Below are 24,276 nucleotides of genomic sequence, written 5' to 3' on the forward strand. Positions count from 1 at the left end.
TCTCAGGGTGGCGTTGCCGGTGGGGTTGTGTTAACGACAGTCCAGTTGCAGAGGCCCCTGCGTCATGACCCCTGTGGTGCCAGCCCGGGCTCAGGAGGGGGGCTTCTCTGTTCATCATTATTTAGGGCTTCCCCGAGAGGTCCAGATGCGTACTGAAGGTCCTACAGTAGATTGAGTAGTTGACTAAAGAGAGTAAGTAGCTGACTCATTTTTCATAGAGAAAGATGTGGCATGGGGGGGTGGGGGGGTGGGGGGGTAGCGGGTGTACATGGCTGGTGTGTGACCTGAGGCTGAACCCTCGGGACGGGTCAGCTCCTTGACACTCGCATGATTTATCTTCCCCTATCCAGCCTTTAGTTGAAATTTACGGTGTGCCAGTCGTCTGCGTTTCAACTGCTACTGCATGTAATTTTAGCATTTGTGACTCAGAAGAAAAATGCAACTAAGGCTTCAGGTCAAACTATAACGGGAACATGAGAACATTTGTTATATACCAGTTTAAAAAATTTTTCATATATTATTCTCAGGAAAACTATAGTATGTATTTGTCTGTTTTACAGGTGAGTAAACTTGGGCCTACAGAAACAAGTAACTAGTAAGAAAGGGAGATGGATTTGAACCCACGTGCATCTGGCCGTGGGCGCCATCTTCTTTACGCTGTGCCAGGTTCTCTAGTACGTTTGCCTACTGGACTGCAGAGTTACGGTTTTCAGTTGAGTTCTCAAGGGAGAAATTGGTGATCCAGCCCCATAAATGGCCTCACGTACTCTGAGGGCTTAGCAGCCCATTGTTCCGTACGGAGAATAATTACAGTTTGGGATGGATTTTTTGGGGCATTTGATTGGATAGGTGATTGAGGCTGTTGATACTGAGGTATGGAAAAGGTTACTTGTATGTGTTATGCATTTGTTCAGTTTGCTCAGTTGGTCAGACAGAGTTGGTAATAAGGCCAGGGTTTCTGGGTTGATAGCTGAATATATCTGGGGGTCTCTCAGAGAAAACAGTGATTTGCGATTAAAGATTACACCTCCGCCCCTTGCCTCCCTCACCACTGAGACATTAGAGGGCCTCAGAGATCAGGGTGGGGATAACTCTAAAAGCGTTCCTGTGGCAACATGAAGAGTTAATCTGTTCTGTCTGTTTGCGATTGAGAAAATCCATCTTCTTGGCTTCTTTTGAGCCTGCCACTTGGTTCTCTCTCAACACCTTTTTGGAAGCGAGAAGTAGGAATCTGACTTTCCGTGATGGAGGGTGTACCACCTGCATTGCTAGGGTTGGAGATAGGAAGACCTGTTGTGGGTGATAATTAGGAAGAGCAGCAGCCAGCCTGCTTCTCTTCGGGTTGGTTGGAAGGAGGCCAGGGGAGAAGGAGAGCAGGTAGTCGGGGAGTGTGTGAGGCCTTTGCTGCCCGTGAGCACTGGAGTTGGCCAGTGAACGGAATATTCTTGGCAAAATTGGTCACCTTATAGCAGTCTCATCCATAGTTCAAGCTTTTTGGCAGGTCTGATAATTTTCATCATTAAAAGAAAGCAAAACCAAAAATAGCAACAAGTCTTTTGTAAAATGAGTTATTCCAGTGTTTGGTTTTTGTAACATTTAGTGGAAAGAAGGTCAGTAGGCCTTTGACAGCAAAAGGTCTTTTTATGTATGGCCATCTGAGATCTGGGGCATATCTGGTGGGAGAACCCAGTGTTGTGGGACAAGGTGATCAGTGCCCTGTGCAGGCCTGCCCTTTATCAGGTGTCCATTGTGAAAGGGGCATCATACTCATCACCTGGGCCCCGCTACCAAAGTTATTTTGCCAGACCTTGTTCTCTGTCTGAAAGTGAGGATCCATGTGTAATTATAAATGTGCTGTCCTTTAAACTGAGTGATTTTGTATATTGAAGCTATTTCTCTCATTCTTCAGTGAAACCTAGGATGACAAAGATTTTTTTTTAAAGATTTTATTTATTTATTTGAGAGAGAGAGAGAGAAAGCATAAGCAGGGGTGTAGGGGCAGAGGGAGAGGGAGAAGCAGACTCCCCGCCAAGGAGAGAGCCCGACATGGGGCTTGATCCCAGGACCCTGAGATCATGACCCGAGCTGAAGGCAGACACTTAACTGACTGAGCCACCCAGGCGCCCTGACAAAGATTTTTTTTTTCCTGACAAAGATTTTAAGAGTATTGAATCACATCCATATCTTAAGAAATTCCTGTGATTTTCCAATTTCTTTAAACTTTCATGTTTCCTTTTTAGTTTCAGAAGAAAAATTTAAATGGGCCTAAAAATAAATGCAAATATAGCAGAAATTAAGTTGTTTTCCAGATGATTTACCTTTTTTAGTATTTTGGTTTTGTTTATTGGTTCTTCTTATGGAGAGAATTGTTTAACATAAATGCAGTAGTTACAGTGTTTGGTATAATACAATTCAGGATATTTAATCTATTATAGAAGCACATTTGCTGCTTTTAGCCTCTTGATTTTTGTCCATATTGATTTAGGGTAATGGATTAGAGATGTCTGAAAACTGACCTTTTGCAGCCAGAATGGTTTGAGCCAAGAATTTGGGACCATAAACTTAAAATCTTCCTGAAGTCAAGTCTGGCCTTTAAAAAAAAAAAAAACCTTTCAGTGTATGTATGTGTTCATTAAAAATGGAAGTGTTACAGCTCTGCATTCTCTTAGTATAAATATGTAAAATAAGCTCATTGGTAACAATTGGGACAATGCAGAAAAACACTGTTAAAAAAAACCATAAATAACCACTTGTTAGTATTTTAATGTACATCCTTCTGAAGCAGTTTTCTGTGAATGTATGTTACCCATCTGCCCCCTCCACATACAACAAAAATGGAACCCCTCTATATGTATTGTTCCATAACATGCTTTTTCCTGTTAAACATTGGAATGTTTCTCCATGTTGATAAATCACCATTGTATTGAGTGGCTGCTTGGTATTTCATTGAATGGCTGCAGAATTATTCCTGAAACTAATCCTAATTGATATCTGCTTAGGTAGTTGGCAACTTAAAAAAAAAAAAAAAAAGAAAATGTCAATGACTGTATGAATCTTTACACTTATCTAGTTATTTCCTTAGGATGCACTAGAAGTGGGAGTTTTATTTCCTGACTTTCATTTTTAGGTACTGTTCATGCATGTTTATGGAGTCATTGTTGCTTCCTGAGCTCCCATCTTCCCTGATCATTTCTGTCTTTTTAGTCCTTCATTTTTAGATGATGTTTGTTCTCCCCGTCCTTGTTTGCAGCAATTTTTCTAAATTTTCTGCTTTTAACGTGATGTTTATTTGGGTCATGGCTTTTTACTACCTTCAACTGTGGTGCTACTTTTTTTTTCTTTTTTTTTTGAGACTAAAAAATAAAAGTGTCCTGATTTTATTTAGTTTCTTTTTAAAAAAGTTTAACTTAGAATATTTTAAGTTCCAGTTGGTTAATAAGCGTTAGATTAGTTTCAGGTGTACGATACATAGTGATGCAGCGCTTCATACATCACCCCTTTAGCTTCTTTGAGTCAAGAGAAGTATTTGAAACCTTTCCGCTCTCCCTTGCCAAGTCCTCTGTAAGGATGAGACGTCATTTTCCTTCTGCCCTTTGCTTGTTGTATTGCTTTGTTCTGCGCCCCCCTTCCGTTGAGTGGCATTTCTGCAGGGAGGCACCTCCGAGGGTAAGTTCTGTCTGGCCCTGCGGTCTGCCCCGGACCTGGGCCGCTGCGGCACCAGCCACCTCAGGTCGGCCTGGCCAGGGCCGAGTTCCACCCTCCCACCTCCAGTTGCTCTTCCTTGGGGTGACTTGCCGACCCCCGCGGCAGCCGCCTCGGGCCAGCACTGCGAGGCTGGCTTCTCTCCCTGGTTGGGGACGGGGGGGATGGCCCTGGTCAGCCAGGCCTCCTGCATGGGGCGGGGCCCTGCCACCCCAGAACCTTGCCCTTCCTAGAGAAGAGCGTCTCGTTTTCAGAGAAGCCGCTTCTTGCCCGGGGCCTAGCAGGTTCTGGGCTGGGGCCCCCCTGTTCCCGCAGCTTGGCTCGGGTGTCACTGTATTTGGCAGGCAGTCTCTAGGTTATGGCTGTTGCCTAGTTTTCTTGTCGATGGACTTTTCTTCTCATTTCATTCTTTTATTACCTTCAGTGTGGATCGGAGGAGAGAGGCATAAATGTGCCTTTCATTTACCTTCTTTCTCTGGGAGTCTCCTGCAGTCGTTAAGCTTGGCTTCCGTCAGCGAGATCGCCAGTGCCCGATGCTCACACTTGGCCCTTCTGCATCATGTGCTGTGCTCCTGGAGCAGAGGACCAAGGAGGACTCAGGAGGAAAAGGAAGCTTTTGTACAGCACAGGTTTATCTGGAATAGTTAGATGTGCGGATGACTGAGTCTACCAGACACCTAGTAGTGAATGGTTCACTGTTCTGCTGCTGTCCGTTAACGACGGGCCTCTTAGTGTAAAGCTTCCTTCCACAGTGTGTATTGATGATGTTCCCTTTCTCGCTGATGGGAGATCAAGCTGTGTCGCTGTCATCAGTTGGGATGGCAGGAGCCCTGCGCGCCTGGGTCCTCCGAGGCCCTGATGCTCACCGGCTCCTCCCGACCCAGCCTGGCCCCGCTTGCCACCCGGTACGGGACAGGAGCATGACAGCTTCCTCATGGAGGGGATCTCGAAGAGGTTACCTCCCTGATTCCATTCAGGGAATTGCATACTGAAAAGAAGATAGTTTTAAGGAGAAACTTACCACTGGTGCAGGAGCTGGAATCTTTTTGTGTCAGAAGCAGATCCTTTTTTGGGCATCCTCTTTATTATTTCAGCACGGTATTTTCAGACTTCACCCTAGGGGGGGATGGCTGGCATTTTCTGTCACACTGGGGAGGTGTGTAGGTCAGTGGTGTCCTTGGGAACGGAGGGGTGGTGGCTCTCTACATTTTCCTCCCTTCCACTGCTGCCAAAGCCACTCTGGGGCCTTGCCCACCCTCGCCTGGGCCGCTGCTTCTAATGTGCTGTGGGTTAGGAACCTTTCTTAGAGTGTGCGTTGATCGTGGACCAGAATGATCTGAGAGACTGAGGTCCCCTCCTGTGCAGAGCCGTGCGAGTGAGTTCAGGGCTCGGGATCTGTAACCACTGTTTCTGTGCTCGGAGGCCTTTTTGTGTTCGGAAGCAGAAGGCTTCCTGCTTCCGGAGGGTTGAGGTTTCAGAAATCTGACCTCTGAATCAAAGTTGAGTTACTCTACTGGAACAGTTGTGTGAGTTTCCCTTAAATATATGCACACTTCACAGTGCAGTCCAGCCCGCGGGTTGCCGTGGGGGGGGGGGGCTGCAACTTTATTGCATTATTCATTTGATATCCCCTTCAAGTGTTTAGTTCTCTTTTTTGGGGCTGCAACAGCTCTGTAGTAGCCTCGAGTAGGGAAGGATTTCCTGGAAGCGGTCATCTTTGGGAGGGTAGCGTGCCTGGCTGTTTCTCTTACTCAGCTGGGGAGCAGAGCCTGGGGCCCATCCTCCCTCTCTTTCTACCCTTGCTGGCATTTCTGATGAGGTGGCTTTCCCTAACACACGAGTGTTTCCCCTCCTCCGAGAGGATTTGATACACAAAGGTGCTGGAGAAGTGAGGAGCCAGGGAACCTGAGTATTTATTCCTCTTAGCTGTGTGAGCTTTAATGTGTCCGTTCTTAATCTGAAGTAGGTGAACTATTTTGTATGCTGTTTCTGGGGTTCTAAGAAGTGGGTGTGAACTGTGTTATCGTTGAATTGAGCCCAGGATCTGTGAGGTCGGCTCGATTTTAGTTACCATCCGTAAAACGCAGGGCTGGGAGGAAGTTGGAACCAACCTGCTTACTGGTAGAGATTGTTTTTTTTTTGACTGTGCAAAGGATGAATGTGTTGTTTTTGTCAGACTTGTTGCCCTTACCTAATAGACAAGAGGGAGTCGGCTGGAATGGACCTTACTCAACAGTATTTATTTAGCTTTGCACACCTTCCAAAAGGTTGCTCATTTAAGTCCCCATTTATAATACTTGAAAACAGCTGACATACCAGTCTACACTGGGGTTGGTGGAATATGGTGCCAGAAATTATGAAATCCTGAGAGTTGATTACCAATGCCCAGAAAATAATGCAGTTTTGTGAACACCTTAGCTTTCAAGGTGGGGTAAGTAGCCTGCGACGATTGGAGGAAATTAAATGATTTAATCTTTACCTCTTCAAAAGATACGGAAACCACAACACAAAGGTTAGGTGAATTGCCCAAGATCATTAAACAAGTATGTGGTAGAGGCAAGATTTGAACCAGTTTGTCTCAAAAGCCTACACCCTTAACCACGACACTTCACACTTACACCATGAGGAAGTGTATTTCTCTGTTTAACAGCAGATACTGGTGTTACTTAAACCACGGATGGTAGGACATACGTGAATTCTAGGCATTGTGGTATATGGTAAGCAATGTTTTTACTCCTGCATTATTTTTGCTACAGTACTGGTTGAGAAAAGAAAACCTTACATTTCAAAGCAAGCTTAACATAGTTCTTCCTTAATAATTATGTTCTATTGAAACATCCTCATCTTGGGTTCTGTTCAGGACAGACAAAACGGCGCAGAACACAAGTGGGTCAAAGCTTACTTTTATCGCTTTGCTTGCTGTATTTAATCCTCTTGGGACAGTATCTGGTGTATTTATTAGATTGGCTGCTTCTAAGTCAAAAATAAATCTTCCCTGATAGAAGTTAAGAATTTATTTTAAATTAGAATGTAATTTCCCTGAACCTTCACCTTTTCTGAATCTGATACTAAAAGCATGCTCTTTCTTCTCTACTCACAACCCTAGAAGTTTTCATAATCCACAATAAAAACATAAGAAAACCACTTTTTCTTTTTAAACTCCGAGCAGAGACCAACATTGCACTTCATAAGTAGTTGGTCAGGATACATCTAGAGGTGTTGGGGTCACTTCGGAGTGGCTTGAAGCTTCATGGATACTCTTGCTTTGTGGCCTACCCTGGCCTTTGTGTTTGGGGGCAGATTGGGTGGAAGAGTAGTCAGGGATGTGAAGTTTTGGTGAATCAGGAAGCTATGGAAAAACACAAACCTTTTTTGTTTTGTTTTTCAAAAAAATCATTCCCTGGACATTGGACATTGCAGTGCTCCATGCACACCGGGTATTCCGCGAGATGATGGGGTAGGAGGAAGTGAGAGGAGTCTTTGTCCTTGTAGCTCTCACAGTCATTTGGGGACACAGATGAATACAGGTGTGCAAGGTGGGATTTTTTTTTTTTTCTTTGAAGTGGTTTTGTGGTATATTTTACATACTGCAAAATGTACTCCTGGGTGTGTATAATTCAGTGATTTATAGGGACTTTACCAGGTGGTGCAGTTTAGAACATTTTCATCCCCCCAGTGGGACTCCTCATGCTCATGGACAGTTAACCTCTGTTCCCAGCAGCCCCAGTCCCCTTTGTCTCCATCACTTTGCCTTTTCTGGACACTTCATATAAATGAATTCATCCAGTCTGTGGTGTCTTGTGACCGTCTCCTTTGACTTAGCATGTTTTTGAGGTTCGTGATGTGGCCTGTGTCCATAGCTTGGTCCCTCTCACTGCTGAATGCTATCCCATTGTACAGACATGTCTCATTTTGTCTCTCTGTTCACCAGTTGACTGACATCTAAGTTGTTTCCAGTGTTTGGCTATCATGAACAATACTGCTGTGAACGTTTGTGTGCTGGGTCATACGGCGGTCTTCTGTTTAATTTTTTGAGAAACTGCCAGACTGCTTTCTGAAGTGGCCACGCCATTTTATATCCCGCTAGCAATTTACTATAGGAAGGGGCAACATGTTTTTAATAGATTTAATAGATTGACCACTACTTCCAATATAACATTGATACTGTTCCATCAATATGGCAAAATGGAGGAAAGCAGCCTAACAACAAAAAAAGTTACATTCCTTACCCTTTCGGAGGCATTTCAGGCTCCTAGCCATCTTAAGCCACCGTCCAAGAGGTGTGTGCCTCGGGGCAGCATGATTGGAGTGAACAGGATGGAAACTGAGAACAGCCTGCCGAGTGGACTGCAGTCTGAGTTAATATAAACAACTTGTCCTTTCTCTTCTGTTTGGTGGATGTCAGGGCCTGTGGAATATAACTCTTGATGTCAGTTTTAGTTATTAAAGCCTTCCTTTCAGTCATCCCCCAGCCCTGGACTCCTGCGTCTCGTTCCATTTTCCTTCCGGTAGCATCCAGAAGTTGTGACAGCCTTCAGTACCTTTCCTGTGGTTTTCCTCAGTCATGATGACGTTTTTCCGCCTCACTTTGGGCCTGATGAAGGGGCCAGGAGGGAGGGAGGGCAGGGGCTGCGTTGGGAGAGAGGGACTGAGATGAGCCTGGGAGCTCAGGTGGCAGGCGGGCCACTCCTTGAGCCTCCGATGATCTCAGCACAGGGAACGTTCCTGTCCTGTGTGAGAGTGTGTGTGCGTAAGACACAGGAGGAGGAGAAGAAGGGTCCCGAGAGGGGACGGAGGATGAGACAGGGCAGAAAATGAATAAGGTGAGCTAACAACTCTCCTCTGGAGCCGAAGGTCGACTTAAGGTGCAGATAAAGGGACAAGGGAGAAGAAATACCACCTGGGCCAAACACTTGGCTTTAGGGCCTAACGCTTTTTTCTTTAATTAAAACCTGAAATCTGGTGTGGTTCTCAGGAAGGAGGTTCTAGAAGTGATGAGAATTTGTGGAGTCCCCGTGGATTAGGGACACTGATGAGGAGGACAGAAAGCAAGCATCTGCTGTGAGGCGGGTAAAATCTGCAGGGTAGCGTCTGCTGGTGCTGAGCTTGAGCTGAACCTTGAAGTGTGTAGCGGAGGGATGATGACGCCGGTAACTCATACAGCTGGTGCCAAGGCCCTTGGCATGGATGAACTCATTTGACCTCCCACCACCCTCGATGCAGGTGCTCTTATTGTCCTCATATACAGAAGAGGAAACAGAGGTCCCCAGCAACTCAGTATCTTGCCCGGGGTCCCTCATCAGAGCTGGGAATCCAATCCAGGCAGTCGGGCTCCAGGGTCTGTTAACCACCGTTAGGGTAAAGCATTGGAGATGTACCCACATGAGGACTAGAAATAGTCTGGCTCCTTCTTGCTTCCTGTTTAACATTCCCCACCCGGGAGCGCAGAGCCTCCTGCCTGAAAGCCACCGGCGGTCTCAGCTGTGAGCCAGCAGGCTGGATGCAAGCCACTGACTCGTAGCCGGGGAGGCCAGGCACCCGGGCGTGTGTCCGCTGGGTCTTTAGTCCAGGAGGGTCTGTCTGCCGCGCCTCTGCTAAGGCAGCGGCTTTGGCCTCGAGACCTCTGGGCTCTACGTTGCCTTACCCGTTTATTTCATGCAGTGGACGTGTATTGAGGGCCTTCTACACGCCGGGCACCGGGCTGTCTTACCTGCGTCCCTCTACAGCAGGGGGGCTGATACGAACGGACGGCACGGTTGAAGGCAGAGCGTGCCCTGGACCAGAGGTGAGAGCTGGCCTCGGCTGGAGAAGTCTCACGCCCGACTGAACGTGTATTTGTTACTAGAGAGTGCGGGAAGATGAATAGGTCTTCCCCGAGAGCACTGTCTGACCGGAACCCCGCCCGGGGGCCAGGGCCCAAAGAGTTTTCCATCACTAGCCATAAGTATAAAAGTAAATGTGTTTAATAGGTAGCCTGTTCCATCTGAGATGGGTGTTTTTAGGGGTCACAGTGTAGAGTAATAGAACTTTGGCTTTAGAGCTAAACACCACCCCTTCTGGCTCTGTGTCCCCGGGTAAGTAACAGACTCTTCGGGCCTCCATTTTCTCACCTGTAAAAGTATCTTCTTCCGAGGGTTGGGTGAGGAGATGATGAGACTAGCCCTCTCCCTTTGGGAAGCTGGAGGACCAGAGAAGGGGCATGGCAGTGAGGATGGGGGGGCAGGGGTGTGCTGCTTGGTTCTGCTGAGGGGTGCATGGCAGGGACTTCTGAGGTCCCAGACAGCTCTGTCCTGCACTGGGAGCTGGTAGCGGGTTCCTTCGGTGGATCAGGCGGCGTTACCGGTACGGCAGGCAGGGGACAGAGTCTTAGGTATTAACCCTCTTGGTGGCCTGGCCTGGGGATGGGCAAACTACAGCTGCCCTTAGCCCACTTTCGTCAGCTCATGAGCTAAGACGATTTTTCCATTTGTAAAGAGTTCAAAGGAGGGAAAAGAAGAATAAGCAACAGAGACTGTTTGGCCGACACAGCTGAGGTGTTTACTGTGTGTCTGCTCCCAGCAGAGGTTTGCTGCCCCGTGGAGGCTCTAACCCTCCCAAGCATCACCCAGGACCGCTGACTTGACGGTTGTCTTACTTGCTGAGTTGGAGCGGCAGGACCTCTGAGAAATGGGAGATTGGCAGTGCCCTCGCTGCCCCTCCAGGGGAGAGAACGCCGCTCCATGATCCCCCGGTGGGCAGGAGGCGTGTAATCTTACTTGGGCCAAATCAACCTTGCTCATCGCCTTGGCATTTTTATTTCGTCTGTTTTCCCCTTAGTGCCTCTAAAAGCTGAGGATTTTCAGGTAAAGGAAATGTGATTATTGATTGAAATATAAATACACCAAAACTATTTGGTCTGCTTTGTAGAAGAGTCCGCGTTCCCTGATACTCGTTACCGTAAACTTTTACAGAATACGGGAAGGTGAGTTCACCTGCAGGGAATTGGGGGTGGCATCGGATTGCGCTCCTCCTGCTGATTGAAATTCCATTGTGATAACCCAAGGGCACACCTGGCCAGCTAGGTTCCTCGCAGCCAGGCGTCCTGCCAAGCTTGCAGCTTACAAGCACTTTCCCACACGGAGGTTGACCCTTGCTGCACAGAGAGCGGGGCTGAAACCCCTGACTAGCTGTGGGGGACCACGTGCACGTGACTTACCTTCAGCACCCAAGTGCCCTCGGCTGCATCATGAGGATCGAGTTCTCTTTCTCCTGGGGTGGTAGTGAGGTCTGGAAAGGCATAGTTAGGAAGACCGCCTAGCACAGAGCCTTTGATGGAGGAGCTTTGGAAGTGGGGGTGGCTGTTGTTTGTCAGGGCTTATTATAGTAGGGTACAGTCAGAATCTTTTCCGTGGCCTGTTTGTGTTGGGTTTAATAAAGGAGGTGCCAGCATTCATTTCTCAGTGAGCTATATAATTTATTTGGAATGCATTATGTGTTTTTCATCAAGTGCTTGCCCAACAAAAATGTCCTGATTTCAGTCTTTGCCTGGGTGTCTGGGCCTGCTCATCCTCCCAGAGACACCCCTGGCCTTCATCTGTCAGCAGGGAGCCTTTCATGGAAGAAAAGGGTGCCCAGCAGCCCCTGGAGGGGGTCGGAGGGGCTGACTTCGTGGGGCCTCTGGAGCACGGAAGCTCAGTCCGGCTGTGACTTGCGCTGTTGGTGACCTTGGGCGAGTTGGAGCCCCAGGCCCGGGTGTCCTCCCCTCCATCTGCTGTTAGTGAGCGGTGAGGGTTGTGGGTGAGCCTTTGGCACTAAGCAGGCAGTCAGAGCCCTAGAACCTTCTGCCCAGTCTGCGCTGGGAAAGAGCCTGGACCTTCTCCCTCCCTGGCACGCGGGTCTGAGCTTTCTCTCCCTCTCTCCCTGGAGCGGCTTCTCCCTGAGCTCTGACCTCACAGAGCTTCAGACGGTGGTTTCCTACGGTAGTGGACAGGTGTGTATGTGTGGGGTGTGGGGGGATTTATTAGAAACGGAGGCCAAAACAGTGGATTCAACTAGGTGGGACAGTCATTTTTTCTCTTGTTTAATGTATTTTTTTAAAAACTTGTATTTGCGTTTTTAAAACTTAAGCAGCTTCTACCTTAAACAAACATCCAGTTAAAGATGAGCAGATCCTGGTACGAGGATTTCCTGAAACTCCTGGTGCTGTGGGTATGTAGGTCTAGACGTCAACATTCATAGGGTTTCACATCTCTTTTTCTCAAAAAAATTTTTTTTTGCCAAGTACTGTAGAATATTTACTGAGTTCTTCTAGATTATGGGGCTGTTGCAGGGTTGAAATGAAGTGTACAGGACGGGGGAAATGCGTTGTCCAAGCCAGAGTGTGGGGGTAGGCACATTGGAATGGCTCAGAGAGCTCAGGTGGAGAGACTGGGGCTTACCACTGAGAGGAGAAAGTGCTCTGTTCCGGAGCCAGGCCTGGAGTGTCTTCTCCTGTGCTGGTTAGTGGATTTATTGTAACGCGGACGGAGCAGATTTCTGCACAAACCTGGGATTTAGGCCCCCTATTACAAAATGATCTTTTATCAGTTAGCTAGGAATGAGACTTTTCTTTTGAGGATTGGAAAAATCTGTCAGTTCTTTGAGCTAATTGAAGCCATTTGCTATTTAAAGGTCTTTGTGTGGTAAACAAAGGTTTTTGTTTTGGAGACCTTAAATTAACCAACTTAAGTTAATACACAAAACACCCTTTGGGGCTAGAGGCTGAGAATGGGTTTGCAAGGTCAGCTCGTTACTAGGAGGGCTGGGGGCGGGGGAAGGAGGTAGAGAAGATTGAAAGGCTGAGCCTCGGGGACACACCCCAGGCCTAGTGACGTCCCTCGTCACTGATGTGATTCCTTCCCAGGTGGAGAAAAGAAGGTGGGGGGGGGGGGGAAGTTCTCTGGGTGTGACTGTGGCACTTGGAGCATCTCCTGCACCTGACCACTGGTTCTCAGCCTTCTGGGGAGCTTGAAATAATACTGATGCTGGGGTCCCGTCCCCAAAGCTTTGGGTTTCATGGCCCAGGGTGATTGTGGTGTGCAGCCTGTGTTGAGATCACTGCCCCCACGCAGCGAGGAGGGCCCCCCCGTCAGCCGCTGCTTGTGACGCCCTTGGGATGGCGCAGCAAGTAGAGTTGCTGTCTTTGTTGCGCCCTTGCCCACAGGTTCTCCTGGCCCCGTGTTCTGGTCACTGTGGCTTTCGCTCAGTTCTGAAGGAGGCTGGCGCCATCTCGGAGACGGCACATACCATGGGGTGGTTTGTTGTTCTTCCCGCCACGACTCATGACTGCCGTTTGTACTGTTGAGGGGTGCAGGCTAAGTAGGAAACCATTCTGCACATTTGTCCCTCGTCCTGAAGAGGAGCCCTTGTGTCCTGAATCAGTATTTGGTGTGAAAACCAAAGTCCTGACCTGGACTCCCTTGCCGAGTCAAAGTGAGGAGCTCAAGGTTCCCCTGTGGTGTTTGTGTCAAAATATGTCTAGGGTTGGCTGCAGGGGGGAAGCCCAGCGATCTGACTGGGGGAGATGCGCTAAATTGTGACGATTCAGTTCCCTGAAAGCAGGACATCCTTCCCAGAAGTGTGCGAGGGGCTTTCCAGGCAAGGGAGGAGGCCGGGGGTGCACCACGGAGTTTCTTTGCTGCGTCCACTCCCAGAACTGAAGGGGGTTCAGATATTGCAAGGATTTCTGGGAAAATACTCATGGAAAGGCATTTTTCGGGGGGGGTCTTTTAGACATTATAGTGGGTTTGTATGTATATATTCTTGTATGTATTTCATTAAAAGGGCAGCTTTTTTTTTTTTTTTTTTTTCAGATGGAGAAGGCATGGGAGAGATCCCAATAAAGAGTGAGCTTTAAACTCGTTAGAATGGGAAAAAGCCTTTACAGGTTCATGGGCTTGATTAGACAAATTTCCCCATCTTACTTTCAGTGCAGAATGCCTCCTGGAATGTAACCATTAGATTAATCTGATGAGATGGGTATTCAGGGCATTTTATTTGCTGGTAATTAGCTGTAAGATGTCTTATTTTTGAGAAGAATAATTTGTACTAAAAAATAGGAATAAGGGGTGCCTGGGTGGCTCAGACAGCGGCTGACTTTTGATTTCAGCTCAGGTCATGATCTCAGGGTCCTGGGATGGAGCCCCGTGTCAGGCTCCATGCTCAGTCGGAGGCTGCGTAGGATTCTCTCTTTCCCTCTCTCTCTGCCCACCCTCCCTCTCTGTCTCTCTAAAATAAATAAATAAATAAATCTTAAAAAAAAAAAAAAAAGGAATATTAAGTTAAGCCGTACTTAAAAATGACAATAGTCTTTAAATCTGTCTTTGGACTGTGTTGCATTGTGTTATAAATGGTATGTTTTCAGTAAGTGTTTTGGCCAGTGTTCCAGTGATTTCTAAAAATGTCTCCAAAAGGGAGTGCTATTCTAAAGATGACCTCACTTGTTCTTAGATGTGTTTGCTGAGAGTGCACCCCAGCTCCAGCAAAGGTGACAAGTCAGCACCAGTGCGCCTCACTTTTTCTCTCACACTTAGGCTAATCTGATCCTCTGACACACTTGCAAGGTGAATAAATACTTGAAGCATCATTGTTCTGTTGTACTGAGAAGTTAAGGACTTGCCCAGAGTCACACAGTAGCGTAGCTGCAGGGGGACAGTCGGGTCTTTTGAATTTTTTGTCTTCTCGTATTTTGCTGTCAGAGCTTGGGAGGTGAGGAGGGACATGCTCAAACTTTGCTCCTTCTTTAAAGATTTATTTACTTATTTGACAGAGGGAGCATGCAGGCACACGAGTAGGGGGAGCAGCAGGAGAGGGAGAAGCAGGCTTCCCGCTGAGCAGGGAGCCCGATGCGGGGCTCCATCCCAGGACCCTGGGATCATGACCTGAGCGAAAGCAGACGCTTAACCAACTGAGCCCCCCAGGCGTCCTGCCCTTTTTTTTTTTTTTTTTTTTTTTAAATAGGCTCCACGCCCAGTGTGGAGCCCAACTCGGGGCTTGAACTCACGACCCTGATGAGATCAAGACCTGAGCTGAGATCAGACAGTTAACCCGACTGTGACGAGCTCAGACTTTGGAAGCAGATGGCCATGGGTTCCAGTTTAGCGTGTCATATACCCTGTGTCCTTGGAAAATCACATGACTGCTGCCGACTGGAGGGGATCCCTCCTTCAGAGCAGGCACTCTGTCATTTTTCTTAGGGCTTCATTCTGCCCAGGGCACATCTGAGACCAGAGTTTGACGGCCTCCAACTGCAGCTTTTCCCTAACTTGCGAAATGGGGAAGGCCAGGAGTTCTGGGTCTCTGGCTCCTCTCTGGGTGTCAGGATGTAGCAGCCTTACGTGTTCTAATCTTTGGCTTGTTCTGCAAGACAAACTCTTAGGTTTGAGTTTCTGCTCAGGAATTTTTAGTAAGCTGTCTTTTTCACCAACTGTCTAAAACTATTTTTTTTTTTTTTTTTAAAGATTTATTTATTTATTTTAGAGAAGAGAGCACAAGTGGGGGGAGGGGAAGAGGGAGAGAATCTCAAGCAGACTCCCTGCTGAATGCAGAGCCTGATGTGGGGCTGTATCCCACGACCCTGAGATCATGACCTGAGCCGAAACTGAGAGTTGGACGCTCAACTGACTGAGCCACCCAGGTGCCTCTAAAACTGTGTTTCTGTTTGGGAACCACATGAGCCTCTTGACAAGGTGTTTGGGCGTGTTGTGTCCCCCCCCCCCCCCCCCCCGGCAGTGCCTTTGCGTCTTTCCTTCTTGGCCATAATTCTCCTTTTCCATTTAAAGTTGCTTGTGCTCATCTAACTTTGAGTCTCTTCTGACACTGCCTGTGGAGTTGAGCCTACCTTCTGTGTCCGTTTTATGGGATAGAGTAGTCACCATTATAGGGAACTGAAGGTCTTCAGAAGTTTCTCGTTGTTTATAGTTCTTAGCATCATTTCTTAGACCTCAGAGCCTTTTGATTGGAGGTGGGGATGTTGCGTCCGTGGCTCAGTGCTCTCTCCGGCGGCCGGGTCCCCTGGCTCCCCCGGTTGGTGGTTCATTGACCTCCACCACACGTGGCCGCCACAGGGCTGGCCTCTGCACCTTAGGAGTTTTGCAGGTGTTTCCTTCTTGCTTTCTGACGATGCTCCCTCAGGCCTCCTAGAATTTCCCTTGTCCCTTTCCTGATGGAGGGAAGGCCTCATTATTTTCGTTGACTTTAGGATAGTGCAGTGGAATGTGCACTGGTTTGTGAGTTAAGTGATTTGGGGCTTTACTTCTGTCTCCAGTTCAAGTGAAAGGCTTTTAAGAAACTTCTGAATCATGACCAAGCACTGTCAGAAAGAACAGTTCAGTATTAACGACACCAAAAATAACTACAACAAAAGCAGTTTTCCTTATGTTCTTTTATCTCTTCAGCATCCTAAAAAGTGTACTGTTAGCCCATTTTATAGTTGTGGAAACTGACTTGGGTGGTTCAGTAACTTGCTAGTGATTTGGCACAGCAGAGATCTGAACTCCTGTGTTTGGACTCCACAAGTCCTGAAAACATAGTTTTTGGCAGGTAATTTAAGCATCGGGAAGGACAGTTCTGAATAACTGCCCAATAGTTTAATTTGGGTCTCATCTCTCCAGATCTTAAATAGCTGCTGCCCCAAATGAGAGATTGTGCAAAATGAGAGCAAAGCAGCTGTTGGGTCCACACTGGGTCTGTTTTTAGGCCATGCCTACGTTTTCCTGGTCTCCTCCCTGTAATGCTCTGGATTTGGGCTGGGTTTTTGTTTTCGACTGTTTGAATATGTCTGTGGCTTTCCTTCTTGGAAAGGGGAGTCGGCTTGAGATTCTCTTCCTTCTTTGCTTTCTAAGGAAGTTTGGATGTTGTCTTGCTGCTCACCTCTTTGCTGGGTTAGGTTGGCGAGATTATAAGATAAATTCTTTAGTGGTTGATCACAATCTCGAGTGGGAAAACCTGTAAAATGTTGTTAATATGGTTTTCTACCCACAGCATAAAAAACGTGCTCTGGGAACCAGGAGACTGGGGCCACTGCCTTTGCTCACGGGAGTGGTCAGGTTTGAGCGGCATGAAGCAATAAATGGGAATTTCCCGCCGAGAGAGTTGAAATAATGGTGGCCTCCTCGGGTTGCAGAAGAAAGAAGGTATAGAAGGACACAAAGTTGAGATTGGGCTTTTTAAAAAAAATTTTAAGAATTAGTAATAACTTTATTTTTAAATACTTTAAGACTTGCAAGAAGTTGCAAAAAACCCTGTAGTTCCTATGTACTCTTCCCTAGCTCTCCCTAGTGACAGCTTCTTACACTGTAAAAACCAGGAAATTGATGTTGACCCAATGCTGTTAACTCAGGTGCAGATGTAATTTAGGCCGAATTCACCAGTTTTTGCATGTACTTTTTTTTTGGGTGTAGTTGGGATGTAGGACTGTTCCATTGCAACAAAAAAATCTGCCTGTCATCTCTTGCATCCCTTACCCCAGCTACCCCGCAGCTGTTCTCCATCACTCTTAACTCTGTCACTTCAAGAATGTTCTGTAAATGGAACCGTACACTATACAACCCTTGGTGCTCGTAGACATGTTGAGAAGGTGGGTGACGGGAGAGTCGGGGGGGGTGGTGTCAGAAAGTGGGATTAGCAAGGAGCCCTGGGGTTTAGATTCACAGGGAGTGTCTGTGACTTCAGTCTTGAGATGGTGCATTGTCCGCAGCTCTTCTAAGCAGTGAAGGAAAACCCTGGGCTTTGAGGAAGCTGAAGTCCGCCAGCAGGGTCACTTGGAGGCGCAGCTGCTGTGGAGTCAGACGGGGGCACCGCATGGAGAGACATTCCAGAAGAAAGATGGGCACAGTTTGGAGGTTGGGATAGGAGAGGAATTAGGGCTGGAATTCGCAGCTTGGAAACGGCAGACAGTAATGCTAGTAGCCTTGGGTGCACTGGGGCCGGGAGAGCCGGGCAGATTCGGGAGGTAAGGGACGGTGAGCAGCCGGGGCAGAGGCACGTGGGTGGCGGGGCTGCACCGGGCTGGCACGTAGTTCCAGCTGGGTGCCTGTCCGCTGCACGGGTGGTGGCTGCCTGGCGTGCTGGTTGGGGGGGGGATTCTGAGGCCGAGCTCTGCTCTGGGGGGACAGATCTGCGGTTCATGAGTGGGTGCTTGCCCGATTCAGAGGTGGGGATGGGGCCCACCTGCCACAACTCCCCCACCCCATCCTGCGCTCTCTGTTGCCGCAGGGACGGTAATGTGATAAGTAGCAAGTGTTAGAACATATCAAACTTGGCTCCTTTTTCTTCTCAGAGAGAAACAAAGAGCAAAGCTTGGCTTTAACCCAGAGCGGTGTAGTATGGCGTGGCTATGCAAGTGGGACAGCTGAAGCCAAGGAGCTTTGAAAGTTGATTAGTAATGCCAAATGCATTTTTCATTGCCAGAAACGATCCAAAGAAAACAGTAATAGCTATTCAGGTTTAAAAATATAAAATACTTGTCATCCTAGAACTATTTTAATGAATTCTCTCAAGGGATTATGAATTGTTGCAGAAGCCTAAGCTCCAGGAGGACACAGCTTTGCAGTTTCTCTGAGTCTTGGAGTAGGGAGCAGGTCATTGCACACGTAGATTTTCTTTCCAGAGGGATCCCTCAGGTGCAGGTGGGCCTGCCCTCGCTGTGCCGTGTGGCATCGGGATGCTAACTTCTGCTGTGCCGTGTCTGCCCATTTCCTGTGGCTGGGGCTTCGAGGAGATCCCAGGTGTTAGGGTAGCTGGTCACCCCGGAACTTCCATATCTTAATCGGTGAGAAGCTTCTGTGCAGCTGTTGATTCTGGATTCACCTGGGGGTACTTGCCCTGGCTCTGCGGCTCGTCCCGCAGTTCTTGAGCCCTGAAGGTTTTCCAGGCTTGTGGGGTCGGGGCTTAGGAGCTTTTCCAGAGCCCAGACTTGTGCCTGAGCCTTGCACCGAGGGAATGCATCTTCCACTTATTTTGGTCAGTTCTTAGGGATCCCGACCTTAGTAGGATTAACTATAACAAATGCTCTCGTTTCTCTAGATCTTGTAATTAAAAATAAACAAGACAAGGTGTGAGTGCGTAGGAAGGTCCAGAAGGTAGCTAAGGTTTAATGAGACAGGCAGCCTGGTGGTGATAGGGAGAAAGTGTCATTTCCCGGACTGTCTCTGGACGTAGCCGGGGGCGGTTCTGCGGGCACAGGGGAGCCGTGACTGGAGAAGAACCGTCAGTGTCGGCCGGCCTTCGGGGCAGACCTGGCACCGTGAGAAGGCGCTGGGTGCCCGCTCCTTAGTGCTTTTCTCTGGAGACACCGGTACTTCTCTTGTTCCTTCTCTGTGCTCTTGACCCTTCTGTCAGAGGAGGAAACAAAGATTTACAGATGTTGAGAAGCTTATGGGGTCATATTGTTTAGTAAAATACTTGTTGAGGGTATCTGCCCCCCCAGATGTTGAGATGTTGAGAAGCTTATGGGGTCATATTGTTTAGTAAACGTATAAATGAGATCCACGCTCTTCCATCGTGCGAAGCCTCTCCTTCCTCCTTTGGCCCAGAACGAGGCTCTCTAGGTCAGCTGTGCAGATGGGAATCTGCACTGGGTGGGCCTAAGTGATACTCCTGAGTGACAAGTCCAGGACGTGAGGGGTGGGATGTTAATGTGCTGGCAGCACCCCACCCCGGGCTCCCGGCCCCCCAGCCGTGTTGATCCAGGAGAGGTTCTGATGTTGGCGGGAGGGTCCCGACCTTCCCCCGCGTCCGAGAAGGCGGAGCCACTGCGTTTCCTGGCTCCTGCCTGGGATCTGGCTGGGGCTCTAGCAGCGGGGCCCTGCTGCCCCTCAGCCGGGTGGGATAGGTGGGGGGAGGCGCCGGCAGGCCTTTCTCATCTACGATGATGACCAGTGCTTAGTTCAGCATAAACCTTTCCTTTTGGAGGGGTGGAGAGAGAATTTGAAGGAGGCTCCGCACCCAGCACGGAGCCCAGCATGGGGCTCGACCTCATGACCCTGAGATCATGACCTGAGCCAAAATCAAGAGTCAGACACTTAACGGACGGAGCCGCCCAGGCGCTCCCAGCATAAACCTTTCTGGAAAGAAAATCCTCAAGATGGCGGGCGGGATGGCCCCTGTTTTACCAAGGAGATCTGCTTTCCTCGTAGCGTGGATTCTGGCAGCAGAATGCTGATGTTGCTTTCTGAACTAGGTCATTGTTGGCACTGATTTTCTTATATGGCCGTGGGGCCACACGGCCTGATAATGAATTGCCAAAGGGCAAGGGACCCTGCTTGTTGAGTCCCCTGCTTGTTGAGTCCCCTGCTGTCACTGTATTAGCAGATGTCTCCCTTCATGCCAGGGACAGTCTGGAGCCTGGTTTACAGCTGCTAACACAGTGGCAAAGAGTGGGGACTGACCAAACTCGAGCAGATGCGATACAAAGCAGCGGCCGCCAACTCCACGGGTACAGGCTTCGGGAAAGGGCTTTGAGGGAGAGGGTCCGAGCAATAGTGTGAACAGCTGGGTCTTCCATCAGGCCAAAGGAAAATTGGGCAGTTTATTAAAATGAAACACTCCTCCAGAGTAGAGAACATCTGTCTGCACCTGCTCCCCTCCCCCAGGATGGACACTTTTCTCCTGCAGTGATGTGTGATTTCTGTTGAATTGGTCACCTGTTCTTGTGTAACCTCTCCCCAGAGTGTTGTGGCCTGAAACAGTGATGCTGGAGTATTGCTCATGACTCCTGGGGTTGACTGGGGGTTTTCCTGTGGGTCCTGCCTGGGCTCGTTCATGTGCTGGTGGTCAGCTGGAGGAGTGCTGGCCGTCTGCACTTGGCCCTGGGCTGTGGCTAGTGTCTTGGTTCTTCTCCGTGTGACCTCTCCAGCAGGCTAGCCCAGGCCTATTTTTGTGCCGATGGACACATTCCAAGAGGTCAAAGGCAGGTGCTATAGGGCCTCTTAAGGTTTAACCTTGGAAAGAGCCCAGCGTCACAGGAAATCCCAAGGCCCGCCCTGATTCAGGCCACCTCTTGGTGGGGGCAAGGGGCACAGTGGCTTTGGGGTGTGGACATAAGGGGATGGAGTTGTTACTGTAATAATCTACCAGCTTGCTTCCTGTCCCTGAGGATCCGTGTCCTTTACACCTGCAGGATATACTCATCTCCCGTTTTTGCCCTTCCCTTGTGGCACAGCATCGACCTTAAAGTCTGTGCTCTGCCTGCCTCAGCCAAGGATGGCCGTGGTGGGGCCACCAGGTTGCAGCTCCTTAGATCTGGCTTCTCTTGATTCAGGGAGCTGTGACTTGAAAAGATACCCCCAAAACAAACCAACCAACAAACATGGCAAGGTTGGGACAGGGTAACCGCAGCAGATAGTCTTATTTAAAGAGTAGGGGTAGCGAGGGGCATATAGCAGTAAACGGTCCCTGGCAGCTCTGAGGCCCGGCCCGGCACACGCTGTCCGGCCAGCATGCTCCTTCTCAGCATCATAAACTGTGGTGTCTGTTGGTGGTGGTGAGTAACCAACCCACCACAACCTGCTGGTTTCAAACAACAGATTTATTCTCTCTCCTGCTTCTGTGGATGACAGGGCAGTTTGGCTGGCCTTTGCTGGGGGCTGTCAAGTGGCTGCAGTGAGCAAGTGGTGGGGCTGGGGGTGACCTGAGCTGCGCTGCTTGCAGGGGCTGAGTGGGTCCCTCCCACATGCGTTCGTTCCCAGCCTCACCAGCCCTTTTGGGGCCTAGGTTTAGAAGTCCCCACATTCTGCTGGCCAGACCACGTGTCAAGACCTGCCCAGATTCAGGGGATGGGGATGTAGGCTCTTTCTTGCTGGGAGGGAGTGCCAGTCACTTTGCAAAGGGGCATGGTCATAGAGAGATGCGATTAATTGGCAGTTATCTTGGTAGCAGGCTCCCACGCTATCCTCTCCAACATTGTGGGAGTTTGGATACATTTTTGTTGGCTTCATTTTCTATTAATTCTCAAAAAGGAAATGCCGCTGTTCTTCTTAGCACGGGGATGGGACAGTTACCAGAGGGGTGTCAGGTGAGCTAACCTGGAACAGGCCATGTCTTAGTGGCATGTCTGCTTGTCAGGGCTGCTTTGCTTCTCTCCCCAGGTCTCCTGAACAGTGGTTCTCAAAGTGTGGTCCCTGGACCGGTGGAGTCTGCGTCACCTGGGTGCTCTCTGCTTCTTGGGCCGCACACCACATTTACTGAACCAGAAATTCTGGGGGGGGGGGGTAGTGGGCAGGCAGTCTGTGTTCCGACAAGCCTGCCGGGTGATTCTGATGCCCCAAAGACTTGAGAACCACTGTTCCTGCAAATTCAAATGGCTCTTACTACTGCTTCCTTACCCTTGCAAGCTGGAGATGTTGCCATCCCCACTCCCTCTTTCCTGGGCTCTCTGTCCCTCTGATTTGGGATATTCTTTGTAGTATCTACCCCAGATGGTGTTTGTGTCAGTGTAAAGCTGGGGCTTTCTTTCTGCTCCGGGGACATTTATTGGCCATCAGTCATTGTGCCCAGGAACATGGGTATAAAAGTGAGTAAAACATGGTCCCTGAGTTCCCTCAGCTTCTAGTCTAGTGAAGGAGGTAGTGTGGGAGGGTTGGCCAGTTCAAGGAAAGGACAAGTGCAGTTCATGTATGTTTTAGCTTGAGGTGTCCATGTAGAAATATATATCTAGCAAGTCATTGATCTTAGGAGTTAAAATTCAAAAGGCAGGGCTGGAGCTGGCAATTTTGGAAGTTACCATATACATGAAAATTTAAAACCATTTTTCCTCAAAGATGGCTATTCATCAGAATTAATTGGGGTCTTAGAAAAATATGGATTATGTACCCCTGCCCCATGGATGACTGAGAGTTTTGGGATCTCCCATGTGTCCCAGGGGATTCTGACCAGCCAGGTTTGGGAAACACAGCCCCAAACGTGAAACTGCATGGGGAGAAGTAGCCAAGGGGTAGGAGGGCCAGTGTGGAGCCCCAGGGGGGAATGCCTGTGATATGCGGAGGTGGGAAGACTCCTCTGGGAGCAGGGGCGGGGGCAGGATGGGGAGGAGACAAGTGCAGAGCAGGGTTTGGATGCCAGGGGACTGGAAAGTTACCAGAGGGAGGGCTTCGTGGAGGAGGATCGGATTAGGCACTGCAGCCCTGGTGGCCAGAGCTGGAGCCCGCCTGCAGAGGGACCGGCGAGGGGCGGGGCACCTGGCTGGACCCAGTGACTTGCAGGGAACTCTCAGGGAAGGAGAAGGTGAAGGAGGAAGGCAACCAGGGAAGCCCAGTGTGTTTGTTTTTTCAAATGGGAGAAACCCGAGCAGGCTGCCAAGGGCAATGGGTCTGTAGAGAGGGCTGAATGGAAGAGGGAGCAGCGAAGCAGGGTACTGATGAAGCCACGGCCCAGGGGTGAGAAGGATGGACTCCAAAGCTCAGCGCTTAGGATTGGCCTTGAAGAAAAGGAGGGCCACCCCCGCTCATCCCAGAGGGAAGGAGGTAAGGGAAGGGGTTTGGAAACGGGAGTTTCTAGCTGCTGAAAATGGATGTGGTCTCTCTCATGTTCCTTTTTCCTGGCAACCCGGGATGCGTTTCTCGCTTACTTTGTTCATTTTTACTGATAGAGTTAGTGGGTTTTGTGAGCTTTTACCTTGTTCAGTGTGCAGTCTCAAAAACGGGGCCTCTTTGGCGTCCGTGAGCCCACCCATGACTTAGTGCGCATGTGTTAGTAGGGTACGTTATTTCTGCGGGGTACACATTGTAGCACAAAGCAGCACCTCCGCGCTGGAAATGGGCGGGCTGGGGTTCAGCAGTTCCTCATAAGGCACTGCTTGGAACTCTCTGTGTTTCACCTTGAAAGCAAATTAGCGGTTAGTGCCTGGTTGGCCCACAGAGCTCCGCTAACTCACAGTGCTGCCAACATTGCTGTAATTCTGTGTTGATTTCCCCCTTCCATACCTCCTCTTCCTGTGCCTGTTATCCTCCCTCTTTTTCAGCCCTCCTCCTTCCCCATCTTCCTTCCTTCTCCATGTTTCTGTTCCTTACAAGGACTGGTAGACTTTGAGGGTGGGCCTGGCATCCTGTCACTCATGGGCGGCATTTTTGAGGGAAGGTGTGTAATGTGGTGGCTCCCAGGGTCAGGGTCCTGTCTTACTCTGTGGGGTTTCGGGTGGTGCCAGCGGTATTTTGGGCTGGGCGGTTCCTCGTGCTAAGATAGGCAGTGGCCCTAAGTCTCCTTGCTGAATGTCAGTCTCGCCCCTCAGTTTGAGACAGACACCCTCCCTCACCCCATACCATTTCCAGGCACCCCCTGGGGTTGACAGGTTGCTGCTTGTTGAGAACTCAGCTGCTCACACATCTTTCTGGTCAAGGAGCCGTTAGGATGGGTGTTGGGAGTCCCCTTGGAAATGTACACAGTGTGTGTGTGTTCACCTAATCACGCTAGTGATTAAGAGCTTTCAGAAGCAATTTCAAGGGCATGATGTCTACGAGACACAAGAAAACAGGTTCTTACTGTTTCCTGGGATCTGGTTAAAATATTTAGGCCAAGGTAGTACTGTAGGTAAAGATGCGTAGGACTGCATTTGCGGGACTT

At 49.1% G+C, this 24,276-nt stretch overlaps 1 protein-coding gene across 1 annotated transcript in view; it reads left to right on the forward strand.

Annotated features, from left to right (window-relative positions):
* STK24 (serine/threonine kinase 24) overlaps positions 1–24,276 on the forward strand; it is a 110,631-nt gene that overhangs the window by 22,067 nt on the left and 64,288 nt on the right. The window lies entirely within an intron of this gene.

Source organism: Halichoerus grypus, chromosome 4 (genome assembly GCF_964656455.1).
Source record: "Halichoerus grypus chromosome 4, mHalGry1.hap1.1, whole genome shotgun sequence".
NCBI lineage: Eukaryota > Metazoa > Chordata > Mammalia > Carnivora > Phocidae > Halichoerus > Halichoerus grypus.